The 25,747-nt window shown below is 44.6% G+C and overlaps 1 protein-coding gene across 1 annotated transcript in view; it reads left to right on the forward strand.

Annotated features, from left to right (window-relative positions):
- dcc (DCC netrin 1 receptor) overlaps positions 1-25,747 on the forward strand; it is an 868,461-nt gene that overhangs the window by 183,195 nt on the left and 659,519 nt on the right. The window lies entirely within an intron of this gene.

Genomic DNA, 25,747 nt, shown 5'->3' on the forward strand with positions numbered 1-25,747 from the left:
TGCAGCAGGATGGGAGAATCCCGCCGGCATGAATGACTAGAGAATCCTGTCCAAAGATAACAGGCTGCACTGCTTTTGAAGCGCATCGGGCCGGGAGACTCAAGCGGAGGCCGTTTTACGGGCTTCCCCCTGGATGCCACGGCCTCTCCGAGTCTCTGGCAGCCGGATTTCCAGCACCGTCAGCTCTGCACCAGAATTCGGTGCGAAGCTGCATAATTTATTTAAATGAGAATTTCCCTACAATTTCCATCTAATTAGCAGGCCTGTGACTGAAGTCTCCTGGTCCGCTAGAATCTCCACCCCCACCCCTCCTCATCCACCCCGGCAGGAGTGGTTCACTCCAGTGGCATTCACAATAGCTCCCCACTTGCTGGGAGCTGGCGACCCGATCCCGCTGGAGTGAAGGGGGGCCCTCGAGGCCCCCCAGAAAGTCGGGGGGTGGTGCCCCCTGGGCATTGTCAGTCTGGCCCCCTGGCGCTGCCCAAGGGACAAAGTGGCAATGCCCAAGAGGCTCCTTGGCACTGTCCACTTGGCATCAGGCAGTGCCAATCAGGTGGGGCCTAATGGGGGTGAGGCCAAATGGGATGGGGCCTAATCGGGGAGTGGCCTCTGGGGGGGGGATCGATGAGGGTGGGTGGCCCGCTGCCATTTTGCACTCAGGCTGAGTGACAGAGGGAGGGAGACCTGGGCTGGACATTGAGGTGGGGGGGGGGGGGGGTCTAGCCTGCTGGGCGGGGTGTTGGGGCTGCGGTGTGGGGCCAGGACTGTGGAGGGGGAGGGTAAGGACTGTGGGGTGGCACAGTCAGGACTACCATGGGGTGGGGGGAGGGGGAGGATTGAGGCGGGTGGGGGGGGTGAAGGGGACGTGTGTGGGGAGGTGGTGTGGGTCGAGGCTGGCCCGACACATCGGAGGGGGGGGGGGGTGGGGCGCAGCGATTGGGCTGTGGGGGAGTCAGAAGGCCAGCAATGAGGGGTCATGGGGCTGGCCAGCGATTGGGAGGCCGGCAGTGCAGGGCCACTGTGCATGCTCCAATCTCGGCGCTGACAGATTGGCGCTTGCGCAGTGGCCCACTTAGCGCTATGCTGCCGGCCTCTCCAGTGGGAATAGGCCCACTGATTTTCCACGTGATTTATGCTGGTGCACTCTGCAGTGCACAGAGTGTGGGAGAATCATTTTGAAACTCCCGCCGAAAAACCAGTAGGATTTACTCCAGTTTTTACGCAAACTTGAAACTTCGAATTTTTTTGGGAGAATCGCCCTGAACATTTTGTTCAATCTGTTTCTCCTCCATCGATGCTGCCAGACCTGCTGAGTTTTTGCAGCACTTTGTGTTTTGTATCTCGACATTGATGCCTAGAAAAGGCTTCCACAGGCTGGAGAAGCAGCAAGTGATACTGCGCTGATGACGCCTGTGACATCTTTTTGGCTGATTCATAATGTTGAGATAGAATTATAGAATCGCTACAGTGTAGCCATTCAGCCATCGAGTCTGCATCGACTCTCTGACAGATGATTTTACCAGGCCCTCTCCCCTGCCCTATCCCTGTAACGCCACATGTTTAACATGGCTAATCCATCTAACCAAAACATCTTGGGACACTAAGTGGCAATTTAGCACGGCCAATCAACCTAACCCGCACATCTTTGGGGTGTGGGAGGAAACACGAGCACCCGGAGGAAACCCACGCAGACACGGGGAGAATGTGCAAACTCCTCACAGGCAGTCACCCAAGGCTGGAATTGAACCCAGGTCCCTGGAGCTGTGAGACAGCAGTGCTAACCACTGTGCCACCGTGTAGCAGCATAACTGTTCCACTAAAAATATTGTGGAAGACTGAATGAGTGGCCGTATCTCTTCAACGAGCTCGGTCACACACCATCTCTAGCACATAATGCTGCAGCTCAAGAACATATTTTACCCGCTAACCTCCGCATCTCAGGACTCTAAGGGGCAATTTTTAACCTGGCCAATCAACCTACCCTGCACATCTTTGGACTGTGGGAGGAAACCAGAGCACCCGGAGGAAACCCACGCAGACATGAGGGGAATGTGTAAACTCCACACAGACAGTGACCCGAGCTGGGAATCGAACCCGGGACCCTGGAGCTGTGAAGCAGCAGTGCTAACCACTGTGCTACCGTGCCGCCCATCCCATTGCGTTGACTCTTAGGTCAAACAGTGGGTTTTATTTGTAGCTTTCCAACAGGGCTACAATTTTCCACAATTAGATGGACAAAGGCACCGAGGAACAATGTTGCAAACTGTGACAATTACGGCTGGGCTATCTTGATAAGAACACACTTTTAACAAACCTTCCAGCTACCGTTGCCAATTTTCTCCCCTGTATTGATCAAATATAATCACGAACTTAACATTTCTAATACACAAATACTGACTTCTTTCAAGGGCAAGTTAAAATGCTGTTAAAATTACTGGAGCTTAATTGAGAGATGAATCTTGCTCTCCAAGGTCATTTTTCCTTTGTTTTGTTGATGCTTCTGTAGTTCTCCCTTCCAAATGCCCGTGTCATAGCTGGTGGTTTACTCAATAGCTGATTGCAACACACATTGTGACAGCAGTGTTAATCTTTTGAATATTAATAAGAGCCAGTAAATTAATCCAACATTAATTATCTGTCAGATGCTTTCAACAGAAAAGACTAATTGAGTACAATATAGTTACTATCTACAACATCATAATTTCAGAAGAATATTAAGCGTAATTTATTTTTTCATTACAATGCTTTTACAGGATGGACTTAAACAAGAAAAATTATAAATTACCATTGAGGCCCATTTAATTTAGACAATTAAAGATCCAAGAACTCAAAAGCATTGTACAGCCTACAAACAAGACTAATAAGCCACAGATGAAACTGGGAATAATGCAGATTTTAATTATTATTATTCATTCATGGGATGAGGATGTCACTGCAAGGCCAGCATTTGTTGCCTATTCCTAATTGCTCTTGAGAAGGTGGTGGTGTCAACTGCCTTAAACTGCAGTCCTTGCAGTATATGTACACCAATAGTGATGTTAATGGAATTCCAGGAATTTGAATATGCAAAAAATATTGGCTGGGATTGGAGCTAGATAATTCATTGTGCAGGTAAGCTATATCAGGTACATTATAAATCATTAATTTTCCATGTTCTGTCACTGTCCAAACATGTCTTTTGCTTATGAGAACTTGGCAATGGGGGCAAGGAGGAGCTGGAGCTTGTGCAGACCAACTAGGTTTGAACTTGGGTTGCAATAACAATAACTTGCATTGATAGCCTCTTTAATGTAGGAAGAGATACTGCATGTTCAGAAATGTAATCAAGTAAAAATGGACACTGTATCCAAGAAGGTGATATGAAAAGGGATGACCAAAAACGTGGTCAAAGAATTGGGCTTTAAGGAGGATCTTAAATAAAGCGAGATAGAGGAATCACAGTAGAAATAATGAGCCTCCTTCCACCAAGAGAAGACATTCACCACCAAGACTGGAGGGAGAGCTAGCATCTACCACAATAAGCATCATGCCTACTCATGACTGAGTGCTGTTGTGGTCCCTTGGAAAAGTTGTCGGGAGTGTTTTGAGAAATGGGGAGCAGAGAGTGTGCAAACTGGCTTTGAAGAGTCCTAATGTCATAGGAGGATTGATTTAACACATGTACAGAATACTATAGACAATAAAGGATCAAAATAAGTGATTGACCTGGGAACAAGGCAAAAAAGCCAAGAATTATGAGATCACTGTGGGGAAATGTTGCTTGAAGGGTTTCCAAGGTATGTATATGAGCAGGTTTGGTGCAAGGAAAGGAGAAGACTTGCACTTGTATATCATCATTCACAAGCTCATATTGTCCAAAATGGCCTCATAAAGTATTTTTGATGTGTAGTCACTCTTGTATTGTAGGGAAATGCAGCAACTAATTTGTACCCAGAGGGATTCCACATACAGCAAGGATACATGCCTCCATAATCTATTTTAGTGATGTTGGTTGAGGGATAACTATCAGACAAGGTTTCAATGAACTCCACCTACTCTTCCTTGAATAATGTTATGGGATAATTTTGTCCATATGAGATGGAGAGAGCTTCATTTCAACTCCTATAAGGCAAATAATGGACTAGATTCCTGGATAAGCCTATATTGATCAGAGGCCTTGAACCCATCCTATTTTCCAGTGGATGGGGCAGGTGGATGCCAAAACATGAATGTCTTGCCTTGCCTGCTCCATACAAATGATGTGGCCTTTCACTGTCCTTCATAAATTCAGTTGAAATGAATTTTGAAGAGTACTAGATGGTGAAATCTTGGCACGAGGTGAAATAGAAATGAATTTTGAGGCTGAAGTCTTGCGATCAGTGTTGAAAGCATGAGCCAACACTGTTGTAGGAGATGCCGGACAGAAGTGACATTTTGCTGGCAGCAGTCAATTAACAGGGCACCACCAGGTCCACCGTTCAATTGAGGATCATGGACCACTGCCTAGAGCTGCTGGCCCAATCAGAGGGTCGGCAACTCAGCAGCTTTGGCAGCACCATTGTGAGCAGCAATCACTGCTGAGGCTACATTTCCAGGGTGAGGGTGCCTCAATAGTGAGATGCCCTCAAAGAGAAAGTGGATTTTTGTGGGGAAGCCCAGGATTAAGCAGGACACCCTGGTTGAGGAGAGGGAGGGGTGGTGGTTGGGCTGTGGTGAGGTTTGGAGTTGTCACAAGGGCAGCCATTGTCACCTGGGGACTCCATAAACAACAGAGTGCCAATGAGAATTTATCTGTCAGTCTCCAAAAGTGGCAGTTGGTCCTCCTGACACCAGCAAAATATCTGCAAGGGCAGGTATTGGCCATTAATTGGGCACTTAATTGACTTAAACCTTCATTCCCCTGTCACCCCCACCACCACCATTCATGCTGGCAATGTGCCATTGAGTTCCGCTTCTGATGCCTTCCCCCACCATCTTGCCAGACCTCCTGCCTCCTAACTGGACCCCAGTAGGCCAGGAAAATTAAAGATGCCCAGTATAGAATGTAATCACAGTGAGATTCCAGTTTCTTTCTTGAGCCTTTATCAGCCTATTTTCCACGAGAGGTGCAAAAAATGATCTCAGCTTGAGAGAGGAGAAAAAAAACTAGTCAAGATTCCAACTTGTGATTGTTATCTGTTGGTGTCTGCTGGAAAGTACTTGTCTGTGCTCACTAGGTGCAGACAACATTGAGCTTTAACCTTGCGCGATCTCATCTATGGGGAAAAATCCCACTGATTCCATATTTTAGGCTCGTGCATTAAGACCCTTTGATGCCAGCAGCTTAACAAACCCATAACGTTGTGCTGAAATGCTGGTACTGCATTGCAATTTGCCAGCAGGAGCTATTGGTTTCTGTTTTCAGGAAAAGAGTGAAATTTAGAAAGAAAAAGAATCACGTGATGGTAACAGTTAATACAAGGTGTGATTTTGCAATCCCCTGCTGTCAATAGGGAAATTATGCTGAAAAATTTCTCGATTGGCTTCCCCAGTGAGAGCACAAGAGTCCAGGCTCATCCTTTTCATAGACATCTTTTCTGTTATTAAATTTAATTTATTAATCACAAGTAAGGCTCACATTAACACTACTGTGAAATTCCCCTCGCACCAGTTCCGGTCAATGCATCTAACCAGCACATTTTTCAGACTGTGGGAGGAAACCGGAGCACCCGGAGGAAACCCACACAGACACGGGGAGAACGTGCAAACTCCACACAGACAGTGACCCAAGCTGGAATCAAACCTGGGTCTCTGGCGCTCTGAGGCAGCTAACCACTGTGCCACCGTGCCACCCATATTGCGACTCAACATTTTCCTCCCAATTCCCTGCCCTTCAATCCTGAGCTGAAATTGCTTCCATGTTACTGGAAACCTGCAATCTGGGGCATTTGGTTGAAACAGCATGTGTCTGAGATCAGTGGCACAGTTGCAAACAAACAGCTCTGGAGATGTCACAAAAAGCAGTAAACTGTTTCTTTACCACCAGGCTTAGTATTGTCAGTCCAGGGACAACCGTCTGCCACAGTCAAACATTGATCGTTGACTTCAGAAGACGTCTGCAGCCATCTCTCTTTACATTCTGTCTGACACTCCACCATCTCTCAGAAAAATCTTTTGCAGTCATTTCCAGTTGATAATTTTAAGAGCCCCTCTTCTCTTGCCTGGCTACTATCCGCTGATGTGAGTTACCTTAAAGACCTATTTGATGAAACCTTATTTATTCATTTGCCAGATCGGTTTCTTTATAATTAAATCCTTAATGTAAATAGATTTAAAATTGTGAACAAATTATATGATAACTGGAAGGCACAATGACTATACAAATTAATTAGTCAAAACAGTGATTTATTTTAATTATACTCTTGTTTGATTGAAAGTACAACATCCTGATGCTGAGTCACACCCTGCCTTATAAAGAACTACATTGTGTATAATTTGTATTGGTTGCTTTGTAAAACGCTGATAATTACACTTTCCTGGATTTTAAAAAAAATGTCATCATGAAGTAGTAATTAGATGTTTAGTGCTTAATTGTAGACTTAAACCCTCACGCAGGAGCAACATATTATTAGCGCAGCACAATTAGATGATATTGAAACATTAACAATCATTAAAAAATAACAGAGGATGAGAAAACCTACAGTGAAAATAGAAACTGTAATAGGGATTCAGCAGGGATTCAATAATTGATCAAATGGAAGCTTTAATGATGATTGCACTGTTTTAGAGCATTGTTAGTTTAAAACATTTTGAAATGTTTCGCACAGTAGGGTTAATTTTGGCCTGGTATGTTGCATAAAAGATGTGATAGGGAAATAGCAGCTCCTTTTACATCCTCCTAATTTTTACTTCCATTGTAATTCCACGAAAAATAAGAAAGACTGAAGTGTAATCTGATTGAGGTGTTCAAAGGATTCTATAGGGTAGGTCAGTAACAGGTGGCATGGTGGCACATTGGTTAGCTCTGCTGCCTCACAGCGCCAGGAACCTAGGTTCAATTCCAGCTTTGGGTCACTCTCTGTGTGAAGTCTGCACATTCTCCCCATGTCTGCATGTTCCTTCGGGTGCTCCAGTTTCCTCCCACACTCCAAAGACATGTGGGTTAGATTAATTGGCCATGCTAAATTGACCCTTAGTGTCAGGGGTGACTAGCAAAAAAAGTTTTAAGAAGTTTGTTTATTTGTCACAAGTAAGCTTACATTAATGCTGCAATGCGTGGGGTTACGGGGATTGAGCCTGTGTGGGATTGTTGTCTGTGCAGGCCAATGGGCCGAGTGGTCTCCTTCTGCACTGCAGAGATTCGACGTTTCTAAATAGAAATAGGAATCAAGAAACAGGGACATGATTGTAAAATAAAAGGACAACAAGCCTAAGCGGAAAATCAAGAAGTACTTTTTCACACAAAGGGTAGTAAATATCTCAAATTATCTTCCCCTAAAGGTTGTCAGTGCTGGGATAATTGGAGCTTTCAAGACTGTGATCAATACTTTTTTTATTAAGGTGTCAAGGAATATGGAGTTAAGGTAAGTGGGGTTGAGCTGTGCTCTATTGAATGTTGGAGCAGACTCAAGGAACTGAATGGCCTCCTTTTGTTCGTAAATTCCTAATTTCTTCCCCAGACTGATAACTGGCAAATCGATTTACATTAACGTGTCAGGCGTTTTACAATACCCTTTCATTTTATGCTGATTTTGGACCGACAGACTGGTGCAATTAGATAGGCCTGTGACTGGAGCATATTTGGGATTTTCTGTAAAGCAATCCTATGCAGCCATTAATGTCAAGCCTTCTTGATTCTAGTCTGGATACTGGAAAATGAAGGTGATTTTTGTGCATTATAGGTTGCTAGGATGGTGCTAAAACCACATCGCCCACTGACACTTAAGTGTCATATCATGAGAGATTCTGCAGGTCCAGAAAATTAGAAAGACGACAAAGAAATAAAGGCAGCAGAAATCAGTTTGGTTTTTGTTATTCTTTTAGAGTCCCTTATAGGTCAGCTTGTAATTGGCATGGGAGCCAGATCTACTTACTGGCTTGGTGAAGAAGTTTCCAGATGAGAGTGGAGCCCCCATCCATCCTAAAAAGATGATCACCTTCAAAAATGACAGGGCTTGGACAGTTGCTGTTCTTTTTACCTCAGATTTCAATGCAACATTGGTAGTAATAGGTGTGATGAAAGCAGGCATTCAGACAGCCTCAATGGCAATAAGGGGGATTATCTGGGGCTACAGGTTGATAGTATGGTCTGGTCTACGGAAGAACCGGTTGTGACCTTGTTGCAAGGAGGATACATTTTGTTAAGATTTCTTTTTTTCTATTCATTCAAGGGATGTGGACTTCTCTGGCTAGGCTAGTATTCATTGCTCAAGCCTAATTTCCCTTGAGAAGGTGGTGGTGAGCTGCCTTCTTGAATCGCTACAGTCCATAGAGAAACATAGAAACATAAAAGATAGGAGCAGGAGGAGGCCATTTGGCCCTTTGAGCCTGCTCCACCATTCATCAAGATCATGGCTGATCGTCCAACTCAATAGCCTAATCCTGCTTTATCCCCATAGTCTTTGATCCCATTTGCCCCAGGTGCTATATCTTGCTGCCTCTTGAATGTATTCAACGTTTTGGCATCAGCTATTTCCTGTAGTAATGATAATGTTGTAATATGGTATAGGTACACCCACAGTGCTGTTATGGAGGGAGTTGCCCAGTGATATATTTCCAAGTCAGGATGGTGAGTGGCTTGGAGGGCAATCTATGGGTGGAATTGTTCCAATGTATGTGTTGCCCATGTACTTCAAGATGATAGTGGTCATTCGTTTGAAAAATCCTGTCGAAGGGGCATTGGTGAGTCCCTGCAGTGCATCTTATGGATTATGAACAGTGTTCAGAGAGTCAGGAGGTGAGTTACTCACTGCAGGATTTCTAGTCTCTGACTTGCTCTTGTTGCCATAGTATTTATATGGCCGGTCCAGTTCAGTTTCTGGACTATGGTGACCCTCCAGGATGTTGATAGAAAGGGATTCAGCAATGGTAATGCCATAGGCAAGGGTCAATGGTTAGATCCTCTCCTGTTGGGAATGGTCATTGCCTGGCACTTGCGTGGTACGCATGTTACTTCCCACTTGTCAGCCCAACCCTGGATATTGTCCACATCCTGTTGCATTACGACATGGGACTGCTTCAGTATCTGAGATGGTGAAAAACCAGACTCCCCACTTTTGCCTGCCTGCCCATGTAACTGCCTTATGGCATGAGCAGCATGATATTCAACTCGATTGGCTTGTTAACAAACTCAACTTTCCTTTAATGACTTTCTTAAAAATTGTGGATTGGCTGCTAATTTCACCGCCCACCCGCCTGCTGTATTATGGCGAGTGGGTCAGCAGTGGACAGAAAAGGGATGGGCCATCCACCATATTTTATGTTCCCCCTGCCAAAAAAACACCCGGAAGGGAAAGGTAAAATCCACCCTAATGACTGGGGCGCCTGTTTGCTTTGTATTGCAGACAGTACCTTGAGGACATGTCAAAATATGCTGATTTTACATTGCCTACCGTTGTAGTATTGATACAATCTGCATGAATATTAACATGGTAATCTTATAATAACATTTTTGTGCATTTTAATGGGTGCACTTGTCTTCCTCATTCCTCATTGGTTAAATCACTTTTCACATTTATTGGTTATTTTCTGTTTTTTATTATTTGCCATTCAAATTATGCAAAATCTTCCACTGCATTTTAATTTTCTCCCCAATCCCCTGAAAAGTAATTCTCCAAGACCCTGTGATGATAAAGCTCCTTACCTCCCTGTGTATATGTGATATTAAAAAGAATTCCAAAAACTACCGCATATTTATTCATGAGCTTGCGTAAGCTGAATTCCAAAATCTTGACAACACCCTGGGTTCCACTACACTTTGAATGAGAACAAAGGCTTTGGAAGCAGAAATGTAGTTTTCCTATCTGAGTAAATGTTATTGGAATAGTGTCCCCAGTTGTAATACCTGTCTATGTATGCGAGTAAATACTTGAGTATTGGGGTTTATCATTGCAGAGATGGACAACATCTCTTGAAAATAGAAGGTTGGGGGCGATCATAGAATCACAGAACCCCTAAAGTACAGAAGAGGCCATTCGGCCCATCAAGTCTGCACCAACTCTCTGATAGAGTATTTTACCCAGGTCCTCTCCCCTGCCCTATCCCCCAAAACCCCACACATTTCTCATGGCTAATGAGACACTAAGGGGCAATTCAACATGGCCAATCCACCTAATCTGCATATCCTTTTCACAATAACTTCATTGCTGTGTTAATGTAAGCCTACTAAATAAAAGGAACCTTTGGACTGTGGGAGGAAACCTGAGGACCTGGAGGAAACCCACGCAGACATGGGGAGAACGTGCAAACTCCACACAGACAATGATCCAAGGCTGGAAATTGAACCCGGGTTCCTGGCGCTGTGAGGCAGCAGTGCTAACCACTGTGCTATCGTGCCACTCACTGATCTAAGAGGGGTCCTTATGAAAGATTTTTATTGAGTTGACACAAAAAGGATGTTTCCACTTGTGGGGAAGAGCAAGACAAGCCATGAATTTAAGATAGTCACCAAGATATCAGACAGGAAATTCAGAAAAAACTTTCTGGTCGTTTGATAGTACAGAACTTCAGTATTGCTAAAAAAAGAAACATGTTGAAACATTTCATCTTGCACTCCCCGGTCACTATGAATACCAATTTAAAGGGAAAAAAACAACAATTTATACTGTATGAGAAGAAAGCACTGATTGGTTGGCAAGTGGACTCTGATTGGTAGAGGCAGTCAGGATAGTGCATTACATGCAGGGGAACTTCCAGGTGATGTTTCCATCTGTCTGGTTCGCTTGTTCTTCTAGACAGTAGCAGTCATGGGTTTGGAAGGTGCTGTCTCAAGATATCCAGATTCGGTGGATTGACCATGCTAAATTGCCCGTTAGTGTCCCAAGATATATATAGATTAGGGGATTAGCAGAGTCAAATATGTGTGGTTACAGGGACAGAGTTACAGGGGAAGGGCCTGGGTAAGAGTCAGTGCAGACTCGATGGGCCGAATGGTCTTCTTCGGCACTGTAGGGACTCTATGATCCTAAGAGCATTGGTGAGTTCCTGTAGATAGTACACACTGTTGCCACTGTGCGTTGGTGGTGGAGGGAATTAATGTTTGTTGATGGGGTGCCAATCAAGTGGGCTGCTTTGTCCTGGATGGTGTAGAGCTTCTTGGCTGTTTTTGGAGCTGCACTCATCCAGGCAGAGGGAGAGTATTCCATCACACTCCTGACTTGTGCCTTGTAGATGGTGGGCAGGCTTTGCAGAGTTAGGAGGTGAGTCACTGCAGGATTCCTCGCCCCTGACCTGTTCTTGTAGCTACAGTATTCTACGGCTAGTTCAGTTGAGTTTCTGGTCAATGGTAATCCGCCAGAACGTTGATGGTGGGGATTCAGCAATGGTAATGCCATTGAATGTCAAGGAGTAATGCTTAGATTCTTTCTTGTTGGAGATGGTCATTGCCTGATACTTGTATGACGTGAGTGTTACTTGTCACTTGTCAACCCAAGCCTGGATATTGTCCAGGTCTTGCTGCATTTGGACATGGACTGCTTCAGTATCTGAGGAGGCGTGAATGGTGCTAATCATTCATGGGACAGTCTTGTAATCTCAGCACTAGTCTTGAGAGCAAGATTTCCCTGATTTACAGGATGGTGACAACTTTGCAGAAGTCATTTACTCGCCTTGGTTTAATCTTTCCTGCTCTCAGCCTTCATTGTAAAATTGGAGCAGCTAATCCCATCCTCTGAAGAACAGGAGGACCAGCAACAGCAGCTGCCCTTCTCTGCAGCCCCAGGTCATTCCACAGGACAGAAGAGGGAAGGACTTCAATCCCCAGCTTGAAAGTAGCGATATCCTCAAAATAGACTGAGGATCAGCTTCAGCAATCTTTGGCTTTTATGGTAGATCACTGCTGACATCTGCAATCTATTCGAACAAGACCTCCTTCCAAGATGACGTGGTGGGAATGTGCAGACAGTGGCTGTCAATATTACCAAAACCCTGTATTTCTTAGTCTTTGTCTGTTTTCAGACATCTGCTGGGGATATCTGCAGGATTCTGTAGCCTACAAGTCCATCTTCCAACACACAGATGCCATGTTTTCCAAGGCAATCCAATGTGTAAACTTTGGGCCCGATTTTGCCATTGCGTTGCACCCATTTTCGGGCACAAAAACGTGGTAAAGTCGGGTGAGAGGCCATTAACGCGATCTGCGCCTGCGTCCGTGCAGATTGCCACTTTACCGAAAGCCGGGAATGGCAGCGATTCGATTCACACCCAAAACGGGCGCAACGGCGATTTAAATGCATTTGCATGCATTTAAATTGAATTAATGAACTGCCCGCCCAACTTTATCAGCATTTCCCCTTTACCGCCGCGTTCGCTGATCCGGAACCGTGCCGTAATGGACCTGCTAAATAAAAGTCTGAATCGGGTGCTCCAGCTGCTGAAGAGCGCGTTCAGAGCTTCCAACGGCCCTCTGACTCAGATCAGTGGTGCAGGGGAGGAGGGAGATGGGCCTGATCATTCTCTGGCTGGGGGGGGGAGGAGAGTGAGGCCAGATCGTTGTCTGGTGGCGGGGGGTGGGGAGAAGGGAGATGGGTAAGATGTATCTTAGGTGCCGGGGGGGGGGGGGGCAGATGGATCTCTGGTGGGGGGGGGCAGATATATCTCTGGTGGGGGCACGAGGGGGGGGTGCCGGGGGGTCTGCTGCCACTCTGCGGGCGATCGGTGGGGGGGAGGGGGGCAGGGGTGGCGATTGGTCTGGGTAGTGGGGGGGATGGATAAGGGGGACAGCGATGTGTGTGGGTGTTGGGGGGATGGATAAGGGGGATAGTGATGTGTGTGGGTAGTGGGGGGGGGTGAAAAAGGGGGACAGTGATGTGTGTGGGGGCCATTGCTGCCGCTTTTTGCTCCTGGGGCGCTTTCTCTGCTTTCTGCAGCCCGGGAGCGATCTGACACGGGCGTGCTTTTTCAAATTTTTTTCTAACTGCTCATGCACATTTCAGAGCTCCGATTGTTTCGGCCACGCTAAGCCCCGCCCACAACGCGAATGGGACCCATGATTTCATTTTCAGGCTGAGTGCGTATGGGGGTGCCTGAAAGCAGATTTCTAAGTCGGATCTGCATTACACCCAGATTCAGCACTTAGAATGAAAATGGTAAACACTTAGAATGAAAATGGTAAAATCTTTGACTCTGATGAGGCCAGTCAGAGTTCTTGCCTTTGCTGTAATGACTGGATTCCCACAGGTTCAGAGAATCATTGACTGCACAGCTCAGATCTTCCTGCAGTGTTCATTAACCAAAAGGCATTCCACTCCCTCAATGTGTAGATTGTTGTAACACTGTAATTTTATCATTCATGTTCACACTATGTTTTACAAGCTGTCATGAATCCTACATCCTGCACCAGGAGACAAGAGCTACCCTCTGGGGAGCTAGCTGATGACAACTGTAAGGAACCCTGCCAATAATGCTGAGGAAGGTGCAACAGAAACCATATCACCACGCAATCAACCATTGCACAAAATGAGATTTGGATGCCTTGGCAGAATTCTGAGTTCCCTTCTAGAGTCTAGTCTGTCTAGTTGGGCACATGAGCGGCGCAGGCTTGGAGGGCCAAAGGGCCTGTTCCTGTGCTGTATTGTTCTTTGTTCTTCGGTATGCACATGTACCAGCAAGGATGTCAAGAATGGAGGTGATCTGTCATGCTTGAAACAACATGGTGTTGCAGAGAGCAATGGAGGTGCAGACAAAGGAATCTGCAAACCACATGGCATCCATGGAGGAGCAGGAGGAAGAGGAGCTTGAGGAAGAGGAGCATAATATGGCCAGGGTGGTTGTAGACACAAAAGAAGCCATGACAACCTCAATCAGACAGGGTTCAGGTAATGAACAAGCTTAAAGCCATATACCTGAATCCTCTCCCCCACAATGGAAAATATTTCCAGTCATAAATACCTTCATCACAAGCATGTAGTCTGCACTGTTTCATTTTGATGAGACCTTTTGTCCATTGAACAAGAATGAAGCATTGGAAAGGGATGGATAGTGGAGCGGTCATAAAAGAAATGTTCCTCATTTATAAATACACAAATGTAACAGGTTTTATTTATTTATTTGTCACAAGTAGGTTTACATTAACAATGCGATGAAGTTACTGTGAAAATCCCCTAGTCGCCACACTCTGGCACCTGTTCGGGTACACTGAGAGAGAATTTATCATGGCCAATTCACCTAACCTGCACATCTTTTCAACTGTAGGAGGAAGCCAGAGCACCTGGAGCAAACCCACGCAGATTCGGGGAGAATGTGCAAACTCCACACAGATAGTGACCCAAGCCGGGAATCGAACCCTGGTCTCTGGTGCCGTGAGGCAACAGTGCTAACCACTGTGCCGCGTTGACATAGTTACAAACACCCAAGTAAATCCCTATGTACAACCAGGAAGCTTTTCTCTTCTACTTTCTATCACTTTTGGAGAACGGTCTCTGAACAACTGGAAAATTTTGGCCGTCATTTGTTTTGGGGGAAAATTCTGCCCATTGTTTTCTCTATTTTTTCAATCTATCGGTGAATTTATCCTATTGAGGTGGATAGTTTTCAGGTCAAACATGTTTTTCAGTTAAAAAGCCATGGAAAATCCTATTTCAAATTCAAATTTTGTGTCCAACTCACTACAGGTCCAACCATTGTATCTGGGGCTATCAGTTTAAAATTCCGTCCATGCTGTTTACTTAGACCAAGATATATCGATGCACAGCAACACATCTGTCTTAATATATCTCAGCTATGTATAAACCATTCACATCAACTTCCCTTTATTGCAGTCAATCGATGAAGAATGCAAAATTTACAATGACATCTTTGGTGCATGGAAACACTCTGATGTGCTTTTGAACACTGAATGTACGGTGGCAAGTGATTTAGAAGCTAGGATTCTCTCATCTGACTTGATGGCAACTTGAAGTGAAACCTTGTAAAGTGTTTTCTGTCGAGTGAAGATAAGTCAGCTACGAAGTAATACATCGAGTCAGATATCTGGTATTAACAACATGTTTCTTTCAGGAATGCTTGCAGCAATTCCATTATATGTGGATAGCTAATGGAAAGGGAAGGCTGCACAGAGATGCTGGTTGACTCAGAAATAGAAGAGGCCCATTCTTCCTGCATAATTTTATATTTAAACGCATTAACAAAGCTCTGGAAAGAGAGGTTACTTACTTAAAGAGACACTGCGATCCTCTGAAGAGAGGAAGATGTTTCTTTTTTAAAATGGCTCGGCTTTTAAGTCGTGAAACGTGAAAGTTAAAAATGACCATTGACTTTTTCAATTCTTCTATCCCTCCGACATTGGAAAGGTAAAAGCTCCGCCAACATTAAGATGAGAAATCATTGGCAATGTTAACAATGGAAGATGAAAGCATGCCTTCAACAAAAAGATGTGAAACCATCCCAGACTATTTTCAAAATGCAGCAGTTTTCCTTTCTCTCTACTGGCAAGTGAGGAAAAGAATGGGCGCTGACCCTGAGGTTTAGAAAACCTTGCTTTAGAGGTTTTCATTGAAGATTTTTACAAGTGGATAGTGGCAAGAGAAGGGAAGGGTCTTGGGGAGAGATTTCCACGGAATTCGGCTGATGGAGTTGTGGGAACACCGCCACCTGTACGTTCCCCTCTAAACCACTCATCATCCTGACTTTAGCCATGATGTGGAGATGCTGGCATTGGACTGGGGTAAGCACAGTAAGAAGTCTCACAACACCAGGTTAAAGTCCAACAGGCTTATTTGGTAACACAAGCTTTCGGAGCCTTGCTCCTTCTTCAGGCGAGTGAAGAGTTGTGTTCACAAACAGGGCATACATAGACACAGACTCAATTTACAAGGTAATGGTTGGAATGCGAGTCTTTACAGGTAATCAAGTCTTTACAGACAATGCACGTGAAGAGAGGGTTAAGCACAGGTTAAAGAGATGTGAATTGTCTCAAGCCAGGACGGTTACTCTTGCGACTTGGCCAACATTGTCTACCTGACAGGAAAGGATGTCCCGAGGCATGGTACATTGGCGAGACCATGCAGACGCTACAACAATGGATGAATGAACACCGCTCGACAATCACCAGGCAGGGGTGTTCTCTTCCTGTCGGGGAACACTTCAGCAGTCACGGGCATTCAGCCTCTGATATTTGGGTAAGCGTTCTCCAAGGTGGCCTTCACAACGCACGACAATGCAGAATCGCTGAGCAGAAACTGATAGTCAAGTTCCGCACACATGAAGATGGCCTCAACTGGGATCTTGGGTTAATGTCACACCATCTGTAACCCCCACGACTTGCCTGGGCTTGCAAAATCTCACTAACTGTCCTGGCTTGAGACAATTCACACCTCTTTAACCTGTGCTTAACCCTCTCTCCACTCGCATTGTCTGCACCTGTAAAGACTTGATTACCTGTAAAGACTTGCATTCCAACCACTATCTTGTAAATCGAGTCTGTGTCTATGTATGCCCTGTTTGTGAACACTACTCTTCACTCGCCTGAAGAAGGAGCAATGCTCCGAAAGCTTGTGCTACCAAATAAACCTGTTGGACTTTAACCTGGTACTGTGAGACTTCTTACTTGGAAATTTAGCACACTTCACTTCACTTTCGTTAGGTCAAAATCCTGGAACTCCCTTCTTAACAGCACTGTGGGTGTACTTACACCACATGGACTGTAGCGGTTCAAGAAGGCGGCTCACCAACATCTTCTCAAGGACAATTAGGAATGGGCAAGAAATTCCAGCCTAGCCAGTGACGCCCACATCCCACGAATGAGAAAACTGCTGAGTACTCATTTTCAAGAGCAAATTGGACAGCTATAACTTGAATTTTCACCCCACATTTCTAAGATGTTTAATCAGACTTCAACCTCATTACAGTATTCTCCTGCCAGAAAGAAAATGATGAATAGCAGCATGTTTTTCCAGTTACTGGGCCAAAGAACATAATCCGTAGCTGGGAACCTGACTGACTCTGTTCTTCACTTCCAGCCCATGGTTAACCACCTTCTCACAGAAGATCTTGTCCATTGATGCCCAACAAGTGCTTCTTTGTACTTGTGGCTTCCCAATGGACGGGAGTTGGAGGTTAAACCTACAACTTAATTTTCATTCATTGGTGATCCATTGGAGCTGCCAATTAATCTAATGAATCCAATTAATTCCTGGTTCTATGCCCCCCTTTCCCACGAATGGGCTCTTTGAAACTAAACTCTTCTAGGGTTCGCATCTTCAATGTGTCAGCGCTTCATAAACTCCACCATGACCTCAAGCCACTTGGTCTGAAGCTGCATCAGAACATGAGCCTTCTTGCAGGTCTGCTCTGAATTCTAATCCTTTGAAAGCAAACTCTAACATTAAAAACGCATTTTAATATAATTACTCCAAACCTCCTTTCCACGGCTAGATGGTAGAAAAACTACTCCTTTCATCATGAAATCTCTTTGATGTGAGCACGCAAAACTATCTGTAATTTGGTAAAACACTGTCAGTAAAATAGTAAAAAAGGTCTGTTGGCCATGTGAAAAGTAAGAAATCCAGTGTGTTAAGGAGTGCCTTTCATAGAATCCCTACAGTGCAGGAGGAGGCCACTCGGCCCATCGAGTCTTCACCAACCGCAATTCCACCCAGACCTATTCCCGTAACCCCACACATTTAACCTGCTAATCCCCCTGACATAGGGTCAATTTAGCATGGCCAATCAAGCTAACCTGCATAGCTTTGGAGGAAACTGGATCACCCCCACACAGACACAGGGAGAACCTGCAAACTCCACCCAGACAGTGACCCAAGGCCGGAATTGAACCCGGGTCCCTGGCACTGTGAGGCAGCAGTGCTAACCACTGTGCCACCATGACGCCCTGCAGAACATTATTGAAGCAATAAAACAAAATAGTACCCATGTTAGAAACTGGGAACAAAAGCAGAAAATCCTGGAACTACTCAAAAGGTCAGTCAGCATCTTTGGGGAAAACAGGCAGGTGCACATTACAAGTGCAGGCCTGTCGATGAAGGGCCCGCCTACACCCTTACCTTCAACAAGCCGTTTCTCTTCAGAAATGTCTGCTGTTTGCTTCCAGCATCTACCCTTTTGTTGTGCACTTTGCTGTGCATCTGGCTGTGCTGATCATGACTAGAATTCTCTACTCTGACATGGCCAGTAGAACTGTGGTCACAACTATGACCCTTTGAGAAGGGCAAGAATTTAACTCAATGTATAGTCTGGAAAACAAAACGATGCAAACAAGCTAGTCTTTCAAATGAATCTCAGAAGGTCGGCAAACTCTGCGAAGAGAGAAATAGATTTAACGACTGGAGAATTCACGCCCCACCACAGCCGCAAGTGAGGACGGAGAATTTGGCACTCAGCCAAATCTCCGTTCACTGCAGCAGGACCAGAGAATCCCGCTGGTGTGAATGGCCGGAGAATTCCGGCCAACTTTTCACGTTAACTGATCTGAACCGTTTTGAAGGATGTAACATCAGATTCGAAGTTTTAACTCTGTTTCTCTCTCCACAGTTGCTGCCAGATCTGCTGAGCTTTTCCAACACACTCTGTTTTTATTTTCAGATTTCCAGCATCCACAGTATTGTGCTTGTAAGCTAGCCTTTGATGCTTGCTGACATTTATTAGTCATATTTATAGGAATCAGGTCAGCAAGGACTTGTAAGTGCACCCTTACAGGAGTAACATGCCATTAATGAACAGACGGCACGGTAACACAGTGGTTAGCACTGCTGCTTCACAGCTCCAGGGTCCCGGGTTTGATTCCCGGCTCGGGTCACTGTCTGTGTGGAGTTTGCACATTCTCCTCGTGTCTGCGTGGGTTTCCTCCGGGTGCTCCGGTTTCCTCCCACAGTCCAAAGATGTGCAGGTTAGGTTGATTGGCCAGGTTAAAAACAAAATTGCCCCTTAGAGTCCTGGGATGCGTAGGTTAGAGGGATCAGCGGGTAAATATGTGGGGGTAGGGCCTGGGTGGGATTGTGGTCGGTGCAGACTCGATGGGCTGAATGGCCTCCTTCTGCACTGTAGGGTTTCTATGATTTCTAAGACCTCTTATCCCAGTCTCCAAAACCCAATGTTAGAATTTAACTATCTGTACAGAGAAGCTTTTTTAAATGTTACGTGAGTAGTCAGGTTAGAAAAGCTACCTTGTTCTGTATTTTGAGTATCCTTTAGCCCTCTGAGAACTGTCATTCTTTACATGTTCATTAGTAGCCAAACCTTCAGTCATCAGGCTTTAAGATCCGGGACTGCTAACCTCTCTATCTTTCCACTTCTCTCTCTTTGTTTACAATTCCCCTATGACCTCGCTCTCTGACAACGATTTTAGTCACTTCTCTTAATCTCTTCTCTTTGACTCATTCAATTTTTGTCAGTTTATTCTTCTGTAAAGTGCCTTGGGTCTTTTTTTTACCTTAGATGTGCTATATAAATGCAAATAGTTGTTGCTGCTTGTCTCGCTGTAGGAGATATGGAAGTCTTATGAATTATATTTCATTTAATACACTAAGACTATTATTCATAATGTCTTTCTCTGAAGTTTAATTATAGGATGGAGCAAAGAAATCAACTTACAGTGAGTTCCTCCTAGCTACACAATTCACTTACCATTAAACATTATGTTCCCCTTAGGAATATGCAATTAAGAAAAACTCACAATTAAATGTTCTCCAAGCAATGTTTCTACTATAAAACAGAGCTGCTATGTGTACTCAGCTACTTGAACTATCAGCCAAAGCGGAGGAAGAAAACTAAATTTTGTTGACTTGAAAGGTTTCATTGTTAATGATAAAAGACGGTACAGATTATAATGAAATAGCTTGATCCATATTGAAAGCACAGTTCATTTTTCAGCGAAATTACTCCCTGATAATTTCTGATTTTGATCCTTACTGTGTAGATGTTCAGATTTATATAATGAGTTACATTCTCCAGACTTGAATCCATGATATGCCAAGGCTGCCACTATAGAGTGTGAATGCAGTTGCTGGCTAAAATTGTCCCAGTGTTTGTGACTGCAAAGTCTGAAGCAATTTTACATATGCAACTTGTCAGCAACTTTAGATTGCTTGCAGGGCATTGTCATTGCAGATTAATACAGAATACAAGTCCAACAAGTGTTGACATGTTTACTTCTATTTGTACTTTTTCCTCCAATGGGGTGGGAAGAAATGTTTGTTATGCATTCTGGGTTGAGAGCCCAGACATCTATTATTCTGTTAAAACACGTGAGCCTCAGGGCAAACATTGCTTAATTGACAGCTCTGGCTCTTTGATCTATGCTGTCAATTTTGCAATGTTTATTTACACATGATAACAAAGTTTCAAGTGCTTGGCAGTACGGTGGCACAATGGTTAGCACTGCTGCCTCACAGCATCAGGGACCCGGTTCAATTCCAACCTTGGGTGACTGTGTGGAGTTTGCATGTTCTCCCCGTGCCTGCGTGGGTTTCCTCCATGTGCTTCGGTTTCCTCCCATAGTCCAAAGATGTGCGCATTAGGTGGATTGCTAAGTTGACCCTTCGTGTCAGGGGGCCTAGCAGGGTAAATACATGGTGTTATGGGGAGAGGGCCTGAATGGGATTGTTGTCGGTGCAGACTCGATGGGCCCAATGTCCTTCTTCTGCACTGAAGGGATTCTAGTTTCTGCTTTTGACATTTTAAAGGGTCCGCATGATCAACAATTTTATTGGGCTATAGTAAGAAAGAGTTTTTTTTAGAAAGAGTAAAGTTATCAATCAATGATTATTTTGTATACATCATACTGCCACTATAGTGTTCATTGATTCTGCACAGAATACGGTGGGTGAAAGTGCCATAGCATGGTATGGGGTACATGAGGGGCCATTTGGTTAGGGGGCATAACATGGTATCAGGGACATAAGAAGCCATGGATGAGGCAGGTAATATATGAGGGGGAATGTGACGGGTGAGAGCTGGAGTTCTATTGTTTTTGTTATATCGAGGATGAAGTCATACATCACCAACATGGGCCTTTTAAACTGCCAACCTCCCTACCTGGCAGCCCCTGTGGCTGCCTCTGAACATCTTCCCAGGTCGGCTGTCCTGACTCCCAGCTTGTACCCACCATCCCAGGATAGAATCCCCCCTGAGGCACATAGGCAGAGCCAAGAATTTTCCTGAGTTCCACTGTCCACCTTGAGGATGAAAACCCAACCCTATTTCTCTTTGGGGCAGCACAATGACACAGTGGTCAGCACTGCTGTCTCATAGCGCCAGAGATCTGGGTTCGATTCCGGCCTTGAGTGACTGTGTGGAGTCTGCACGTTCTCCCCGTGTCTGCGTGGGTTTCCTTTGGGTGGTCCGGTTTCCCCCCACAGTCCAAAAATGAGCAGGTTAGGTGAATTGGCAATGCTAAATTGCCCCTTGGTGTCACAAAGATGTACAGGTTAAGTGGATTAGCCATGGTAAATGCCTGGGGTTATGTGGATAGGATTGGGGGCGGGGTAGGGCCTTGGTGGGATGCTCTTTCAGAGAGTCAGTGCAGACTCAATGGGCTGAATGGACTCTGTCTGCACTATAGGGATTCTATTCTATTTTTCAATTCTATTCTTTCCATTGTGCTCTTTGCATAGCCATGCTTTGTATCTTAATTACTACATTCTTGTCCAGATCCAGCCATATCAACCCATTATTTCTGTGTATATAGTCTTTTTTTGACTGTACCATTTTTTCCTGTCTGCTGCGGCCTGTGTCACTTCTTTATAATAATGATCATGGGTCATCTGTTCTTTAAGCTATAGGGTAGGATTCCAAAACTTCAAGCAAATTCTTCAAGTGAATGTTAGAAACACATAATGAGGAATATCACCTCTATTGTGTGTTCAGAGACTCTTATCCTCCCACCAAAGTTCAATCTGCTTGACTCCATTGCATGAATGAACAGGACTTAACATCTGGGATGTCCTAGCTGAAAGGGTGGTAGAAGCAACTTCAATAGGAACTTTCATGAAGGAATTGGATAAGTGCTTGGAGGAGTCTATTTTGCATGGATAAAGGAAAAAATGTAGGGGAATGGGACAGATTGTGTCGATGATGACTCTTTGAAAGAGTTTCCCAATGTGCTGAATGATTTCCTAATGATCCAAATGCTCCTTTGGCAAACTAGGCTATTTCCCCTGCTCTGAAATCTTAAAAAAGAGAAGTGGTCTGTTTATTGGGGCATAGCCGCTTTACGAGAAAGGGACTTGTGACCTCAGGTGTGGGGTGAGCTATCGGGATGTGCTCAGAGTGGGCAATCAACTTTTGGAGTGTGGAGCGAGTAGACATAATAGAGAGCTGAGTTCCCTGATGCCTGAGTGTGGAGTAGTTATTGAGGAGAAGCCTCAGTACAACAGGATTTAATAACAAGCTGCGCATCCCACACTGAAAGAACGAACATTTTGTAATGCAGTGGTAAAGCAGATCAGTCGCATTTGCTTGAGAAGCATTAATGGTTATTATCGGAGTCAGGTCCTGATTGTTTGTTTGGAGTGGAATGCAGAAGGCAAAAGATCTATAAGTACATCACAAAACTTTAGACTTTCTTCCAGTTTGGTCTTTTGCTTAGACAAGTGTGAAAGGAAGTGTGATTCTTCGGTATCAAAGTAATGAGGGTAGACAAATTTGAAACGAGTAAATTGCTTTACATTTAATTGGGAAGGAGCTGCTCACAGGAATCTGTTAAATTGTGGAGTAAGGTCTCACCTCTGGCTGTGGGAGCTGACTCTGAATTTTCAGTGAAGAAAAGCTGACAGTTATTTTGCTGCAGGAACCTGGAAAGGGTGTAAAGCTCAATGCTGGAGCAAGACTGTGTTAGTTGACTTGACATTTTTAAATGTAGAGATTCAGATGTTAATTACAGATGGGGAACTGATTAGACAACAATATAATCACCAGATTTAACCCTCAGGCGGATCATAGGGAAACCCTTTCACTGAATGGTTTCATTTGTTTCTAATTCATAAACCACAAACGAAAACTATTACAATAGTAATATTCTGCAGGGCAATGACATGAAAATCAGAGTCAACCTGCCTGGTTTTAATTTAATAAAGCTTGTCAATTAACTGTCAGCCATTGGACAGCACGGTGGCACAGTAGCTAGAACTGCTGCCTCACAGCACCAGGGATCCAGGTTTGATTCCAGCCTTGGGTGACTGTCTGTGTGGAGTTTTAATACAGACCAGTTACTGCACAGTTTTGAAAAAGAAACAACAGCTTTTGAAAACAAAGCCGGAATTAACCAGTTCGATCCTCCCGACCCCTCATTTCTTCGCAAAGGAGATTTTCATTGCATTTGACTGCGTTATTTTAAACCCTTGGAGTGCGTGTGGGTTTCCTTTGGGTGGTCCGGTTTCCCCCCACAGTCCAAAGATGTGCAAGTTAGGAGAATTGGTTATACTAAATTGCTCCTTAGTGTCCAAAGATGCGTAGGTTAGGTGGGGGTCATGGGGATAGGACAGGGGGGTGGGCCTGGGTAAGATGCTCTTTTTGAGAGTTGGCGCAGACTCAATGGGCCAAATAGCCTCTTTCTGCATTGGGGATTCTATGGGTAGTTAACTGGTACACTTTCCATGGCAACACCTCTATCAATCAAAGTCTATTTGCCAACCAATCAACACTCTCTTCTCATGTAGTATAAATTGTTGTTACCTTTACATCTGTTATTATTGTGCATTGTCTTGATGAGTGCAAGACAGATGGTGATGGCCTTGTGGCATTATCGCTGGACTATTAGTCCAGAAAATGTTCTGAGGACCCGGGTTCAAACCCCGCTATGGCAGATGGTGGAATTTGAATTCAATAAAAAAAAAATCTGGAATTAAGAATCAACTGATGGCTATGAAACTATTGTCGATTGTCGTAAAAACCCATCTGGTTCGCTAATGTTCTTTAGGGAATGAAATCTGCCAACATTACCTGCTCTGGCTGACATGTGACTCCAAAGCCACAGCAGTCTTCCCTGCTCCAGAGAATACAACCCAAGCCTATACAACCTCTCATAACTTAAATGTTCCAACCCAGGCAACACCCTGGTGAATCTCCTCTGCACCCCTTCCAGTGCGATCATGTCCTTCCTATAATGTGGCGACCAGAACTGCGCACAGTACTCCAGCTGTGGCCTCCCCAAAGTTCTATACAACTCCATCATGACCTCTCTACTTTTGTAATCTATACCCCAATTGATAAAGGCGAATGTGCCATATGTCTTTTTCACCATCAACCTGCCTTTTCAAGCTGCCTTTGCGCCTTCAGAAAGGCATCTCTGCTGGAACTCCGTAGATCATATCTGGATTTCTTGTATAGGTCAGGGTCACCTGACTTGACCGCCTTAGACCTGGACTTCAGCAAGCAGTAGATATCCCTGTTCATCCATGGTTTCCGGTTGGGAAACACACGGATTTGCTTTTTTGGCACACAGTCTTCTACACACTTACTAATGACGTCAGTTACTATAGTGGCATACTTGTTCAACTTGGTCGCTGAGTTCTTAAATATTGACCAGTCTACTGACTTGAAGCAGTCCCATCGGAGATCATCCAGTTCCTCAGACCAACATTGCACGACTTTCTTTAATGGATTCTCCTGTTTCGGTTTTTGCTTGTAAGCCGGGAGCAGGAGCACAGCCTTGTGGTCTGATTTACCAAAGTGTGGGCGGGCAATAGAATGATAGGCATGTTTGATATTTGTGTAGCAGTTGTCTAGAATGTTTGGGCCTCTGATGGAACAGGAGATGTGTTGGTGGTATCTTGAGCTTCGCATGTTTGAAGCCGCCGGCCAAGATGAACAAGGCTCAGGATGCTTTGTCTCAAGGCTACTTGTGGTGGTATATATTTTGTCCAGCATGGTCTTCATATCCACATAGGGTGGGATGTAAACTGCTATTTGGATAACAGAAATATGGTTGACTCTCTACTGTCCTTGGGCAACTAAGGATGGACAATAAATGCTGGCCAGCCAGTGATGCCTATGACCCATGAATGAATATGACAAAAAAAATCATTTGGTCAAAATCTCCCTTCCCAACAGCATTGCGTGTGTACCTAAATTACATGGACTGCAGAGGCTCAAGAACATTGGTCACCACCATCTTCTCAAGGGCAACTGGCGATGGGCAATACATGTTGCTCTGACTAGCAATATCTACATCCTGTGAAAGAAGAAAAACAATTTCCAAAAACAAAAATCGAATCTTTTGCCCCTGGCCTTTCAGGACATCGCCATCTTTTGATTTTGATTTGATTTGATTTGATTTATTATAGTCACATGTATTAGCATACAGTGAAAAGTATTGTTTCTTGCGCGCTATACAGACAAAGCATACCGGTCGTAGAGAAGGAAATGAGAGAGTGCAGAATGTAGTGTTACAGTTATAGCTAGAGTGTAGAGAAAGATCAACTTAATGCAGGTTAGATCCGTTCAAAAGTCTGATGGCAGCAGGGAAAAAGCTGTTCTTGTGTCGGTTGGTATGTGTCCTCAGACTTTTGTATCTTTTTCCCGACGGAAGAAGGTGAAAGAGAGAATGTCTGGAGTGCGTAGAGTCCTTAATTATGCTGGCTGCTTTGCCGAGGCAGCGGGAAGTGTAGACAGAGTCAATGGA

This window comes from Mustelus asterias, chromosome 1, assembly GCF_964213995.1.
Source record: "Mustelus asterias chromosome 1, sMusAst1.hap1.1, whole genome shotgun sequence".
Lineage (NCBI taxonomy): Eukaryota > Metazoa > Chordata > Chondrichthyes > Carcharhiniformes > Triakidae > Mustelus > Mustelus asterias.